The sequence below is a fragment of the Diadema setosum genome, chromosome 10 (assembly GCF_964275005.1).
Source record: "Diadema setosum chromosome 10, eeDiaSeto1, whole genome shotgun sequence".
Taxonomy (NCBI): domain Eukaryota; kingdom Metazoa; phylum Echinodermata; class Echinoidea; order Diadematoida; family Diadematidae; genus Diadema; species Diadema setosum.
In genome coordinates, this window is record NC_092694.1 from 24,948,607 (window position 1) to 24,964,566 (window position 15,960).

Here is a 15,960-nt window from a genome sequence, read left to right on the forward strand (position 1 = left end):
GTGTACCAAGCAGCTATTGTATCTTGGTGATGAATAGATTTCAGCTTTCTGGTTCTACAAACACTATGAACAGTAAAATGGGCAAGTTGCTCCATAAACTTATATTACATGTCTTGGCATGAAAGATACTATATTCCAACCTTCCACCATTACAATCTCTACAGTAAAGTGGGCTTGTTACTCCACCACTTTACATATTAACAGTTTTTGTATACATGTAGTTGTAAATGTCGGGCTAATGTATTATGTTATTATGGTGCATACGTTACTGTATGTTAATGTGAGTGAGTTTCATTTTGTACTCTATGACATGTCTGATTGTGGTGTTCCTGTGATGTATTTAATGTTTATTTTGTTGCGATATCCAATGTATAAAGAATTTCATCTCCTCTTCCGTTTATCCTGTACAGCATGCAGGCATTCTCTCTCTCTCTCTCTCTCTCTCTCTTTCTCTCCATCTTCCTTTAATTTTGTTTTTGCTCTAATCCTTTTATTCGTATATTCCCCTCAGTTTAGTCATGTCATTTTGTTGTGTCTCTGTTGTTTGTTTCATTTTGTCTTTTTTTCTATATTATGCATTACGTACTTGTAATTATAATAAATATTTTTGAAGATATTTTAGAGTGGTCTTAAATCTACAAGCAATGCTTTTAAGTGGACCTCTAAGTTCTCATTTCTACCCTGCAAACATAACTTTGTAATTCCGGTATGTGTGCATATCTTTATTAGTTTGTTAATTACCATTGAATGTCGTACTTTGTAATGTATATTTGCTTATGATTGCATTTTTGATTTACTTTGTGTTATGTTTAGTTGAAAAAAATGTGAATAAAATAAATAAATGAAATGAAATCCACATGCATAGCTCCATTTTAGTCCCCTGCATACACATTAACAATTTGTTTGCATACTATTAGACCAACATTCTTTTTTGTTTTGAAGTACAGCTGAACAATCATTTTCTTATCAGAACAAAGCTCACTGAAAAAAAAAAAAAAACATGTTTATCCACGCTGTACCCTACCAGCAAAACCTCCCTCTCTCTTCCTTCCCACTTCAAGCAGTCTCTTATAATGTAGGACCCATAACTATAGTATTATCATGCTCTTTCGTTGAACTATTCTTTGAAGTTTTGTCTATAAATAAAGGCTAATCGCACCACACTGTCTGTGCAACGGCTCCAGATGATCGACTCGTACGTATTTGTGCATGCTATTTAGCTAGTACATTGTAGGCCCTACATTAATTCATTTCTTGTACTTGTACGAGGCTATAATATGATTCATTTAAGAGAAAACTGTACTGACATTTTCTAATTGTCTGATAATTCTAATCTACATTTTTTTGATGCCTACTACTGGAAAGAGAGGATTGTAAAACCCAGGATAAGCCTGTAATGATTTTTTTTTTTAATGAAAACGAGCAAGCCATGGAACGATCCACACAATTTGGCCGACGTCACAGGTGCTCTTGGTGCACAACTCCGACATTAGGAAGACGAACTACATAATGCCAATTTACTGATGAAATCTCACACGAAGTACTGCAAAAGCTGTTATTTAGTATAATTGCAATATGGAGCTATAATAAACATGTTAAACAATATCTATTAATCTTTAAAAGCAATCTCTTCAACAGCTTTTTATTTAGATAAAACTTGTGGGAAAATTCCAGATATGCAAAATGAAATTGGCATCGTTATCCGAACGTGCTGCCTATAGAAGACTGTGTGTAAGTAACGTTACGCATTGATGATCATGATCGAGCGATGGTTCGCCAGTTCAAACTATCTAACGTAGATGAGGGCTGAGTGAATCTAAATCCAAATGTAGATAGACTCTCTTCAACGGCACGCACGATTTACACTAAGTGAGATGAAAACGGTACCCAGTACACATAGACTCTGAAGTACTAGAACTAGGACTAGGACTACTGAGCAGTCAAGGAGTAGGTTCTACGTGGCAGCTCCGTTTTGATGAGTAGGCCCTACACTCACTCACCGTCGACATTGCAGCTGTAGGCCCTATGTGCACAGCGCTAATAAGGCACAGCGTAACGATATACATACCCCTGCTGCCAGAACTTGAAGAAAGTCCTGACGAAAGTCCAAACGCCAGATCTAGATCTGGACCCTTGTCCTGCAGGCACTGTTGTTCCTGTGCTGGATTTTTCAGGTAAGGTGTCTGCTTTATGGATTTCCGATGTTTTGTAGTCGAGATAAATCTCAAAGTGGTGTCATTTCGTCGGCGTTTTCACGAACTGACGCTATTTCGATTTTGGTCAAAATTTTCAAAATCGAGATATTGGTACCAAATGAAAGTGCTTTCAAAACTCTACCGAATCCCAAAATTTTAGATCACAAAATTAATTATTCTTAATTTTATCAAAGAAAGAAAAAAACGACGGTACTCGAAATATCGAGAAATTGAGAAAAAGGAGTTTCACGAACCGACGCACGAAAGATACGCCGGTTCGTAAAACCCGAATTGCTACGGTGAAGAGCAATGCGGGTTTCACGAACTGTCGCAGTTGCGTTACTTTGAGCTTTGTTCAACTTACTGGCCTAGAATTAGGTTTTGGCCCTAATCCAGATCTCAGAGTGAGAACCAAACCTTCTGAAAGATGAATGACGGCCTAAGCCAGCCCACTGTCCACGAGTGAAGTGAATGGTAAGCTATAATCCTATTAAAATCATGCTCAAAATAACAGTTTCAGTTGGACTACCATAACCATTAATTGCGGTAGTGTGTAGTCCCATGTATTCAATCGCGTGATGCTTATGAAGCCTAGTCTGTAAACGCCATACAATTTCAAATTAGATCCCAAATCATATTATTTATTGTTTCTTTTCAACTTATGTCGTTACTTCTGAGACTACTGAGTACTGTAGTCGTAACGTCTGTGTGCAAGACATGCAGATTGCAAGATTTCAAAGTCTCGAAGACACTATTTAAAGCCTTGACTTTTGAGTTGAAAATGAAATCATGAGATTGACAAAGTAGGCGTAGGCTACTAAAAAAAAAAAAAAAGTCTAACAGTAAAACTCAAAGGAAGAGTAAAGAATAAAGTTAGACATGTTAGACTTTTACTTTCAATTCTAACTATTAAGTCTAAGTTAAGACTTTACTTGTAATACCGGTACCAGTTACTAAAACTAAGATCAGCTGAAGTCTAAGACCAAGTCAAATTAACACAGTTCAGAGCCATACCGGTACACGGTAGTCTAGCTCTAGATCTACATCTAGACTAGTGGTAATAGTAGGTAGAGTCCACCCATTTTTTCCCCCAATCTTTACTGGTCCATTCCTGAAAAAGTTACTGGTCAGTGTCCAACAGTGATTTTTCCTGGTCAGGGACCGTCGGACCAGTGCCAGTGTGCAGCGTTGGTGTAGATGTCATCTATGACAGTATGTGGTCTAGTGATACTACCTAAACACTACGAGTACTCTACAGGTTAGGTGGCTTTCCTGTACAGTGCAGTGTTAAAGTATACTTGTGAATTCAGCCCTAGTACCGTACTGTGTGTAGTGTATGTCTAACGTTAGTTCGAGTGGAGTACCTAAGCACAGCGGTGGGGCTTTTTTCCCCTAAAACTTGTGAATGTGGCCCAACCAAATGGCGTTTATATATTTACGCTTGATTGATAGTGATACAGTGGCGCTGTCGATTTCCACAGCAGCCATACATAATCTTTTGTCCTTTCTTCTTTCCTTATTTCCCTTTGTTCTTTCACACTTTTTATTCTTGGAATCGAAGGACTTCTAAGAAATGTCCCTCGACTGATTTAACCAGGACTCTTGAGTTCTGGTAAACCTAACCTAACCGAGTAACCGTTAACATTTGTTAGGCCTAACATAACAGTAACACTGACTTAGCCCTGTATTGACTTTGTCTTTGGCCGACTTACTGAGATGGCGAGTCTAACTCTTTAACGTTAGTCTAAACGTAGTCGTTCGATCTGTCAGTGTCAGTGTCACCGGCTTTTGTATATGGTGCCATCTCTAACGTACGTTAACAAGTTGATGTTAGTTATCTATGTCAACTTACTGAGTCAGTAATAGTGGTACTGTCATCCTGTTGGATATCGCCGCAATATCATCCGTGACGTGTTAATTTCGTGTCACAAAGACAAAAGTTGCCAAGGTCTAATAGTATTAGATGTCTAGATCTAGATGTAGTCTAGATCTATAATATAAATTTTGTGAACCACTGGTAACTTAAAAGTGAAAGGTCTAGACTTCACTAAGTCTATAATTAGACCAGACATTCATGAGGCAAAGGCCTATTTAGTAGATCTATTCTTATTCTATTTTAACGTCAATTCCTACTAACTCGCCACGTGTTATTTCTAAGGCCAAGGACTTCCAGGTTAGTGATTTTTTTTTTTCATAAATACCAAACAGCAGACGTGTTTCATTTGCATTCTTGTGCAGACTTCATGAAAATATGTGCAGTATCAAAGAAATATGATGCACATGACAATGCCAGTGTTTTATAGGTGAATGGTTAATACCTTTAAAAGCTGAATGATAATGTAGAGTCTAGGTCTAATTAAGATGTTACAGTCTCTGATAAGAAACAGGTTTGATTGTCATAGACTGTTTCCCAAATGCAGGTACATGTAGTAATATTCAGCTATTTCAATGCAATGCCTTGTTTACAAATACATGTAGATTTATATTCATGTGAATGATGATTCAATTTCTACATGAGACATGTACCAAGTGCTAAACATAATATCTTGCATCAGTAAAATGTGTAAATGAAGAGACAATTTGAATATGCATCAAATACGAACAGCAGCATTTTTTGACATTCTTTGATCCTGCATAGGCCTACCATTTTGTTTTATGTTTAATATAAATAGAGCAAAATAATTTCAACTTCAGTTTTGTTGGCTGATTTTTTTTTCTTCTCAAAATTAAAATTGTATCTTGTGCCATGATGTTTGATTTTAATCAAAAGTTCTTAATTTCTTTCTTTTCTTTCAGATGACTGGTGCCATGTAGTAGCGAAGAACTGGACTGTCTCAGAAAAGAAAAGGAAAAGTACAGGGTCGTGTATATCACCAACGGATGTGAATACAATGGTAATGTAGAGTCTAGGTCTTATTAAGATGTTAAAGTCTCTGATAATAAACAAGTTTGATTGTCGTACACTCTTTCCCAGATGCAATTAGTAATATTCAGCTTTTTCAAAGCAATGCCTTGTTTACAAGGACATGCAGATTTATTCATGTGAATAATAATTTAAATTCTACATGAGACTTACTAAGTGCTAGACATAAGATCTTGCATCATTAAAATATGTAAAATGCGAGACAATTTGAATATGCATCAAAAACAGCAGTATTTTTTTGACATTCTTTGATCCTGTATACCTTTTTGTTTTATGTTTAAATAAATAGAGCAAAATAATTTCAACTACAGTTTAGTTGGCTGATTTCTTTTTCTCAAAATGAAAGTTGTATCTTGTATCATGATGTTTGATTTTAATCGAAAGTTCTTAATTTCTGTCTTTTCTTTCAGATGACTGATGCCATGCAGTAGCGAAGAGCTGGACTGTTTCAGAGAAGAAGAAAAAAGTACAGCATCGTGCTGATCATCAAGGAATGTGAATACAATGGCTTAGGAAAGAAGACAATCTACAGATAGGATAGAAGGGAGAAATTGGGATGAAGGGCGACAACATAAGGACGGTATATCTACAGTGAAATGTGATTGTAAAGTGGAAACATGAAAGGAGATCCTAAGATTGAAGGTGAAAACAATGCATTCCATTCTGTGATGTCATAATTACAATTTTGCTACACTTTAATAACACTACAGAGAGACATTTATATCAAGGAAAGCTTCATGTGGATGTGGAACGTTAGATTTTTTTAAGTGTTCATTGGTATGTATTTCATGATAATAAATCTTGAAGGTTTTGTGTGGTAATCATAACCTTGTGATAAATCTTGATAGATTTCTAAGTGCACATTGGCAATATTTAGATGATGCTGTAATCAGATTAAGTTCTATTCTCCTTTATTCTTTTATTTATTATTTTGTTGTCTTCAACCCACTTTGAATGTGTCACGTATGATTCTTATAAACATGGGAACATGCACTCCATGTAAATGATAGGACTTTTCACAAATTGACATAATTATTCAACCATCACTAGACTGTTCTGTTATAAGATGTTCTTTATCTAACTAAAATTGTAAATTATGATACGTGTATGTTCCCATGCAAACTCACAACAAAATACAGAAATTTGAGTTCTTTTAATAATAATTCATTATGTCTCTAAATTCACGATTAAAGAAAGTGATTGCAATAAGGATGTCAAACATCGTATATTAAAATAATAGATTATTCATTTGTCTCCATCCGTAGTAACGCACGCAACTGCAGTGTGCAGTTTGTAGGCTGCTGTGAAAAAAAAATCACAGGCAGCCCAAGCAGGATTCGAACCCACGACCTCTGGATTACTAGACCAGCGTCATAACCACTAGACCACCAGAGTGCCCTGGCGCTACCTTTACACATGAATAATTAAGTATAGAAGGGCTTGGGGGCGCTTCGAAGTTTACTGCTCTTATTAAATATGTACATGTCATTTGCAACTCAACTAAAGATGATTAAACACACTGAAATTCTTACTTTAAATGATATTCATAATCTGTTTTTTTTTTTTTTCTTTAATAGCTTGGGATGTACACTTTATACACTGTATCGGTCTACATTTCGCCTACAATATGGAATTCTTTACTTCGAGACGTTTGTTTTTAACAAACAAAAAATTAAGAGTCCTTGAAAGGTGCTGTAAAACAGTGGTGTTTGTTTGTTTGTTTGTTTTTTGGTGGGGGGGGGGGGGAGGGGAGTCAAATTAGCCTTGGCCCCTCTCCGCCGTCTTTTTTTTTTTTCCTTTAGCTGCATATTTTTTAGTCATCACATGAAAATTCGTCTGCATCCACCCCGTAGTTTTGCTGATGACCTTTCTTTTTAATTATTTTAGCCACACACAATTTTGGCTGAATTTCCCCAACCCTCTTGTGAATTTGCTAGTACATGTACTAAAACACATTCTCAGAATGTGTTTATAGTACTGGTGGATTAAGGATTCACAGGGAGGGGGGGGGTCGGCCAAAATTTCTCTTTTCTCATAATACAAGCCTTCGGGGCGAAAGGCTGATATTATGGGCTTTCTACACACATTTTTAGATGCTAATTATTGGTTAACATGAGCATGATCATTTATGTTGTGATTAATTTGTTTCCTTATATATGTATGACTTCTATTAGAGACTTAATTGGCTTGGCACTCCTTACATCGACCTATTTTAGACACCCATTTCCCTCTCTCGTGCTTTTTCTCTACTGTCCTGTGAATAGTGTAACTACATGTACATGCAGTACCTCTTCTCTTTTGTATGATATACATCAAGTTTTTATCTGAGCATATGGGTGTTGCAGCACTCTCAAGCTTCATGCATATGCAGCAACATCTTTGAGTGGTCATATACATACATGTAGTTATGCTTGATATATTAATTTGAGGATGTTATTCTTTCTCTTGTATATGTTCCGTCCGCACTCTATAGATGTAAATGTACGATGTAAGATTTGGTGTGCATGTTCGAACTGTGTTCCTCTTTTTGTGAACACACAAGAACTGATATAATAATGAACTTGAATTACACATATTCTTGAATCTTGATTCCATCTCCATTTGCCATTGGATATGTATTGATTTATGGAGCTCTTCCACAATTGTTATCCTTCCCATTGTCATTACTCATCTCTGAATAATTCAAATTTGATATTCTATTGAGGACCTATGTTTCTTCGATTACATAATGTACCTCTTCAATATATTGCTGCAAAAGGCATAATAAAACATGACCATTATTATATATTTAAAATGAAGCTTGAAATTCTGATAGTGTTGATATTCATGTATTTTTAGGAGTTTATCAGTTTCGAAGAGTGCATGCAGGATGAGTTTATGTCTTTATATGATCAGGTGCAGCTATCATAGAATCTGTTGAGCAGGAAAGAGAAAGATGGAAAATGAGGAATTATGAGTGAATTCGCATGCGAGCCAAATGACAATAATGACACTGATAAAAATTGTGACAAAGTAAATGTCACAAATATGTGGAATAATAAGAAATAAAGAAATTAATATATTATTTCAGAGAAAGAAATAACAGAGTGCATGCATGAGTATGAAAGATGAGTAAATACAAGTAATTATTACTGACTGGCACGTCTTTTTCCCAAGATTTAGCGGTATCCTTCATCTTAGAACAAACATTCATAATTACAGTGTATTATGAAAGAAGTGAACCGAATTTGAATTAAAAATAATGTGAAAAAATGAAAAAGTAAGTTAATTAAGTAAAAAAAAAAACGGTAAAAAGTAAAAAAATATGAAACACAGTATACCGAATACATGTATTACCATAGATGTCCAAATGCAAAAGTGTTAAATAATAATATATCCACAAAAAAGGGGGGGGGGGGCAAAGAAATCTTTGGAACGATCAACCACAGCTATAATAACAATACATGCGTGTACTAAATGAAGATGAAAACAATGACAACACTCTTTTTAGAACAATTAAGAGAAACTGGCTTGTATTATCATCTTAATTATCACTAAATGTATTGTAATCATCACAACAATCATTACATGACAATTAATTTCAATTAATAAGGTTATTGTTGATAAGTAGGTATAGCCCTAATAGTATTTGTATGTAAACACATACGAAAATGAAATAGCGACGGTTCGTAGATACACGCGTATTGCACGTTACCTATTGTACAGGCCCTACAGCGCGGGTCTCACGAACCGGCGTAATACAACTTACGTCGGTTCGTGGGACCCGCGCTTAAGTACATAACCTATGGTGCGCGCAAGAAACGATGGATTTACGAACCGACGCAGTGAGTTTGAAGACAAAAATATCGTAAATTTTTTGAATTCACACTAAAATTACACTATGGATAGGAAGAATAACTTCCACTCTCATCACCCTGTCAAAATTTTCACACACAAGACAGGAAAAGTCATTGAAAACGTTGTCTAAAACTTGTGAGATCTTTAAACGCGATTTTCTCAGAACTGCATTTTCGCTCAAAAACGAAATAGCGTCGGTTCGTGGTAATGCCGACGATTTACACCAAGGACTAATGTTAGATCTAACAGTTTGTTTCAGTAGGCCTACGTACTAGGTCAGGACCCATATCTCGGAAGAGTGGCGTGACCACGTAGATTCTAACACAGTGTCGCCGCTTCGCGATCCCAGAGCTGGTGTAGGTTTAGTGCTAGCGTACTTCCGTATCCATGTAGATATCTCAAAATTCACCTTGCAAAATGGCACCAAACTCACAGGAAATACTTTATGATTCATATCCAACAGCTCACATTAATTGGAAACAAATCACATGTCGGGAAGCGTAAGTGTAAATGTCGACTTTCCTGTCGGCGTCGCTAAAAATAATCTGCTCTACGACTAACACGAGTGATTGCGGCCAGGCCCTAGAGTGTCTACCTGCTGCGCACGCACAGACTGAAGTTAGCCATTCAATATCATGAGACAAATCTTTCAAGTAATCGGGGGCAATAAATAAATTTACAAATTATTTGTGGTAAGTTGAATGAAACATATAGTTCCTATATCACACAAGTCGCAAAAATCAGTACACTTTTGAGTTTAGTTCTCGCGTAAATTCCCCGTTCGCACAGTACTAGTCGGCTAACTTCAGTTCTTGATTGTGCATCTTGCGTTCCCAGGATCTCTCGCGAAGAGTGAGATTTTTTTTTGAGTGATAACTTGAAAGTCGAGGTCAATATTGATACTTCTCGATTACTGATTTCGTTCAAATATAAGAGAATACTTTGAAATATGCTATGAGGTATATCCTGTAATTTTGGTGCGATTTGGTTTAGTGAAATTTGAGATATCTACATGGATAGAACAGTGCACAAGCGCCGCCTGCTAGCTAAATTAGGCCTAAGCGTCGTCTGCTACTCGATACGAATTAACGCACGCGTATGCGAGCACTTGTAACCAGTAATAGTGAGAGCACCTGTGACATCATAACATCCGGGCTCGTCAGCTCATTAGCATAATTCTCACCTAAAAAGTTCCATTTTTAACATTAAATTACGGACTTAATCGTTATGAAATTTTGATTCTGTTTGCACCGCTGGGTCTTTTAGAATTAAAAGAACAACATGTAGAAAAAATAAGAAAACCGGTAAAATGCCCTTTTAAAGGGAAATTATCAAAACGTAAAAATAGGTTTGTCCTTAATTTCATTTAAAAAATGAAAAAATAGCTTGCTTAGATTTTTGGGGTTTGGTATAGGCATCCACAATAAACAGATATTATTTTGTTTCTTATGAGGCCTACTCGCACAACCCGGACAGGATCGGCGGTTACGGAACGTTTCTGCGTACTGCCTATTGTGCGGTATATTCGTTCCGCGGAACTTATCGACTGGATTCGGCCAGTATATCGGTTCCCCCGGAACCCGGAACGGATCAACTGTGACACCGGCCCTAGGTCGGTCGGGACAATCAATGCAAATCTCGCTGCTAATTATTTTAGCTAAGATTAGGTCTACTAATAATGTATTAAAACTTATGTTGGCCAACCTTCCTCGAAGAATCCCAAAGGAGCAGTTCCTCTTTTTCTTAGGGGCCGTTTGCTTGCCATTTCTCAAAATATTAGATGGTTCGTACGTCGAGATGTTTGACTCAGAGATCATCACGAGCGTTTGGATTGAACAGCGAAAATCGTGCATTCACCGCAAAGCATACGCGCACCGTGTGTACTTTTTGAGCGGTCGCGGTCTAACGGTTCAGCAGTACATTGTACATACACGTAAGGTTCAATCAGCGACAACAACAACACGCACATGACATCTTACATTACATTATTATCAAGAAAACTTTTAATCATTAATTTTTTGGTTTAAATCAAAAAAATATTTTTTCTTTAACTTTTTTATTGCAAATGTGACCGTGCACTACAAAACGAACAAAAAGTCGCACAAACTGATTTTGCGTGAGGACTGTAAATAAGTGAAATGGGTCAACCCAGCCGATCTTGACTTTTTCATACTTTCTGAAAGAGCGAGTCTTCTTTTACATTATGCTAAAATTTGGGGTCATAAAACGGGCGGGAATTTTTTTTTTTTTTTTTTTTTTAGCAGTTTATGTCGAGCATTTTTGGTAGATACTGTGATTAAGTGTGTCTTTAGAGTCCCTATTTCATTTTTGAAAAGCCTTGTACACACTCTTCACTTTCAATAACTTTTGAAAGGATAGTGCTACTGCTTTGTAAGTTGGCATCAATTATGGAGAGAATGTGTTAATAAGGCATGCTATTTATTTAATCTGATAATCCCTTCATTGTTGTTGGTCAGGTTGTTTACTTCCTGTTTTATTTTTTCCCGTTCATCGCATAGCCTGCACGGTTTGGTAAAGATTAAGCGCTTGAATAGACACTGTACTTCAGATCCTCTTTTCTCAGTTCAGAATTTTCATGACGTAAATCTCTCGTTTGAAGAGGCTACACCCCCGTAAATAATGCCAGTGTATATCTTGGCAATCAATGACTTAAAAACCAAAGATATAAAACACCTGTTTCTTGACCCTGGCCTAATCTAAGCATCAGTCATCGCAACTGCGCCACGGGGGGGGGGGGGGGGGGGCACCGCGAGAGGAGGAAATTGTTTTGGTTTTGGCATGGGCTATGTAGCTCCATGGTGCGTGTGTCTGTACGTGTGTGTGTGTGTGAGTGTAGACATTTAGCGTATGCAGACAGAGCATGCCTGTACTGCAGCCCACCTCCCCAACTTGTGATCTTTGGTGCGAACGAGCCTCATATCAACAGCCCACGGGGGCGTTTTTTTTGTTTTGTTTTGTTTTGTTTTGTTTTGTTTTGCTTGTTTTTTTAGACGGCACAGATTGGGGCATGGCGCGTAGGGTTAGGGTTAGGGTTTGATGGTTAGGGTTAGGGCTAGGCTAAGGGTTAGGGTTAGGGTCCCCAATCTGTGCCGTCTAAAAAAAATACGCCCCCCCCCCCTCCCCCCGGTGGTATTCTGTAAGGGCGATCCTTATTTCGATCCTAGGAGCGCGCGTAGGACAGAAAATAGGATACCCTTAGGACAGGCAAAATCGGTGTTCTGTAAGCCTGTCCTAAGCCTATCCTAGGACAGTCATTTATAAATAATGAATATTAATGAGAAAAGACAGGACACGCCCGACGCAGTATCTATAACCAATCATCTGGCTAATTTTACGCAATGCGCGCACAAGATCTACATTGCTCAAGCATGCGCTTCACGCAGCTCTCCTGTGTGAGTTAAACATGTATTGTCAGTCTAATTTTACACTTAAAAATACAATTTTAATTATCAAAGCTTTAGCACGCACTTAGCACTGACACCATTTTTGCAAACAAACCCTTCAATTGGAACTCGTAATGCCTACATTTATTAATGTGCGCGTATGGATCGTTGCGTTACTTTATTCTTCACGAAACCTAGTAGCGCACTGCGTACGTTTCTATTTCTTTGATTACTAGATCTACATAGCAACGACTTCGAGGGTCACGTAATGTCGGCGGCGAACAGGATACTTGCACTGCGTCCACACTGATATGAGGTTCGGGCCGACGTTGAGCATAATAATAATGATAGCAATAATAATGACAATAATAATAGTAATAATAATAATAATGATAATAATAATAATAATAATAATAATAATAATAATAATAATAATTATTATTATTATTATTATTATTAGCTTTATTATTATTATCATTATTATTATTACATCAATAATAATAATGATGATAGCTGTTGTTGTTATTGTGTACATAATGTACTTTTGATTTATTTTGTGCCGAATAAATTGAATTGAACTGAATTGAAAATGGCGAAGGTGAACAACACACAAATAAACACATACCAGATAAAGAATACAGTTGTTTCGAACAGTATAGAATGCAGTTTTAGAATCTTCAGTATGAGAGGAACAGATAACACAAATAGGAGACTTATAGGAACATAGCGTAGCAACCCATTATGTGGCTAACATCAAAAGTCTTTAGGTCCGATACAATGGTGAGCCCCATTCTAAATATCAGAAAGTTACTCGAGAAAATTCATCAAATCACTATTTTTGTCCCACCTCACCCCGCTAGCTCTCCCCTATCTTTAATTATCACAGACTTACATGCAGGGCAATGATAACAGAATAAATAATAGATGTTATAAAAGGAGATTAATGATAAATCAAACAAAGATATAAACATGGAGCTACTATAGCTCCATGATATCTTTGACACGTAAGTTCACTACATTTTGAAAAAAAAAAAAATGTTAACGCATGCACATGGACTTTTAGGTCACCGCGTTGCGTCACACACCACGTACGTCTTAACCCGTTTAGGACGTGTCCCGAGTATACTCGGGCTGACGTTTTCCAGGCTGTGGACTGGTCCCGAGTATACTCGGGCTGAGAGAGTGAAATGAACACGCATTTTTAAACTTAGAATTTCACCAAAAATACGATGCCTATGTTGAAAATGATTTATATTTTGTGGGACTACATACATCAAAGTTGCCATCTGTGAACATTTTGTGATGATTGGTCATATCTTATGTCTATAAACAAGCAAAATATTGACAAACATGAGTGCAATTTTCACGACATTCAGACCTTCGCAACGGTCGGGAAACTGACCAATGACGAGCGACCAGCCGCACGCTCTGGCGATCTCATTTGCATCGGTATGCAAATTATCACACTCAAGTGAAAAGCGTGCGTGCGGCGGTCAAGACCATTGCGTGCACGCACCTACCTTATTAGCACACATTTACATGATAAAGTATTGTAGCATACTACTTCGTGTTATATCAGGAATGCAATGTCGTACTTATGGATCTTCTATGAAAGCCACCTCGGCATGACAACCTGCTTACCATTATTGGCATGAAATGTTGGCCTTCTTCTTCCGCTGCCGAGTCCTGGGATTTGCCAAAACTCGGCGAATTGAATAAATTCAAAAGTAAATCTTTTGCGTGTCCCTGCATGCATGTGATGTGTGTGAATGTTTTTGTGTCTGTTTGTTATCATGACAGCGATGTTACTTGTAGTTGTTTGAAGAGTTTTACCGTCATGAATAATATTCTGATTATGTTATAAAATCGTTAAAAAAAAGAAACCACTTGGCCAAGAACAAACCGAGTAGGGGATGTACTGCATACAAACAACGCAGTCGATTGTGCTACTTCATCGAAGTCGTAAATTCATATAAATTGCATAGACCAGGTGGCCAGAGTATCAGGTTACATTGTACCTCCTTGAATAGACAGGATGTTGATACAAAAACATTCCTAAGACGCACTCGTAGACGCCATCTGAAAAGTCGGGGATTATGAGCATAATAGAGAAGTTCAAAGGCCGATTACAGACAGTCTCTTTTTTCTTCACCGGTCCATAGAATGCATTATAGTGATGTGCTTCGTATGTATTACGTAACCACTTTTACGGACCCCAATGATTTTATGGTTGTTGGGAAGCGAATGTGCAAGTTCTCATGTGGTTGTAACCAACATATATGTATAGAATTTAAACGTCGACAACGAAATACGCTGCAATAAAGCGAGTAAACAAGACATATGGTATTTTTTTTTCTCTCTCATACGCTTAGCATTCGCCAAAAATTGTAGATATAATTATGATGTTCGGTATTTAATGTTTGCAGCATTTCAAAGAAGTAGTCAAAATAAAATGATATCCCATATTTCGATGATACCGACGATGCTGATGTCAACTGTTTAGTCTTTTTTGCTCTAGTTCTGCCATTCCTCATAATATGCTAATATTCGGCTATAGTCGCTCTGTCAATTACTTATACATTTAGAAGTCTGAGGTGTTTTCAGTCCACTTCTTTATAAGTTCACGAGTCAATTTTTTTTTTCGATCATTGAGTTCAATCCATTTATAATCAGTCAAATTATGACAACTTATACCGAAAAAAACCCGACTTTTCTTCTTTTTTTTTCTTTGTAGAAAGCGCTCCAAATTTGCGAAGTGGTGATTCAATTTTGCGAGAGACGGAGATGTGATAACCACATCGCTTCAATTGAACACTTTGTTTAGGAGCAAGGTATTTCGGGCAATAAAAACATGAAATTAATGTTCTTGTCTTATCTCATGTTTATCGATGTAATCAAATTTTTTTCATGTTGCTATTGAAGTAATTTATGCACTTATCGTGCCTGTGTATTTTTTTATGTCTACGTATATCTCTGCATTTAGGTATGCCTACATTCATTCATTCCATTAGACTTCGTGAAATCGCATTGAAGCATTTTCATATTCATAAACGATTGCAGCAAATGCTCGTTTTCTTTATACATTATGCTTATTGAATGAGATTGTTAGTACTTCATTTTTGTTTTTGTCTTTTATCTGGGGATGACTGGTATACACAATAAAAAGAAAATATTGAATTACACTCATGACATAAGAGAAAATCATTTCAGCAAAATTAGCTGTCTGTTATGAGATATCAAAGATTGCCGGGAGAAATGTCGTTTATTTCAACAAAAATATCATCTTTTCCTTATTTTCTGAAGTGATGTAATAATTGTAGGTCTTCAAGCCTGTGTGGCTTGTACTTGCCATACTTCCATGATCATGTCGGCTTCTTCTACAGCTGCCGGATGGCCAACCTTTTTTGTTGCTAAATTGAATGAATTTCTCCGTCGAACTCGGGAATGCTCACCTGCAACCCTGTTTGATAAGACGCTCTCTCATATTGAGACGAATTTGAATTCTCAATGGACATTCTAATTTGAATTGTGTTAAGGCTACGTAATTTGAAGTGATAGGATATAGTGAAAGGAAACTGAGATTGAATGAACATCTTCATTG

The 15,960-nt window shown here is 36.9% G+C and overlaps 1 long non-coding RNA gene across 1 annotated transcript; it reads left to right on the plus strand.

Moving 5' to 3' along the window:
* The first annotated feature begins 2,325 nt into the window (after positions 1 to 2,325).
* On the plus strand, positions 2,326 to 7,916 carry LOC140234107 (uncharacterized). Its single transcript, XR_011901576.1, has 3 exons — positions 2,326 to 2,669; positions 4,992 to 5,089; positions 5,529 to 7,916. It is a non-coding gene; the product is annotated as an uncharacterized lncRNA (long non-coding RNA).
* Positions 7,917 to 15,960: the final 8,044 nt, after the last annotated feature.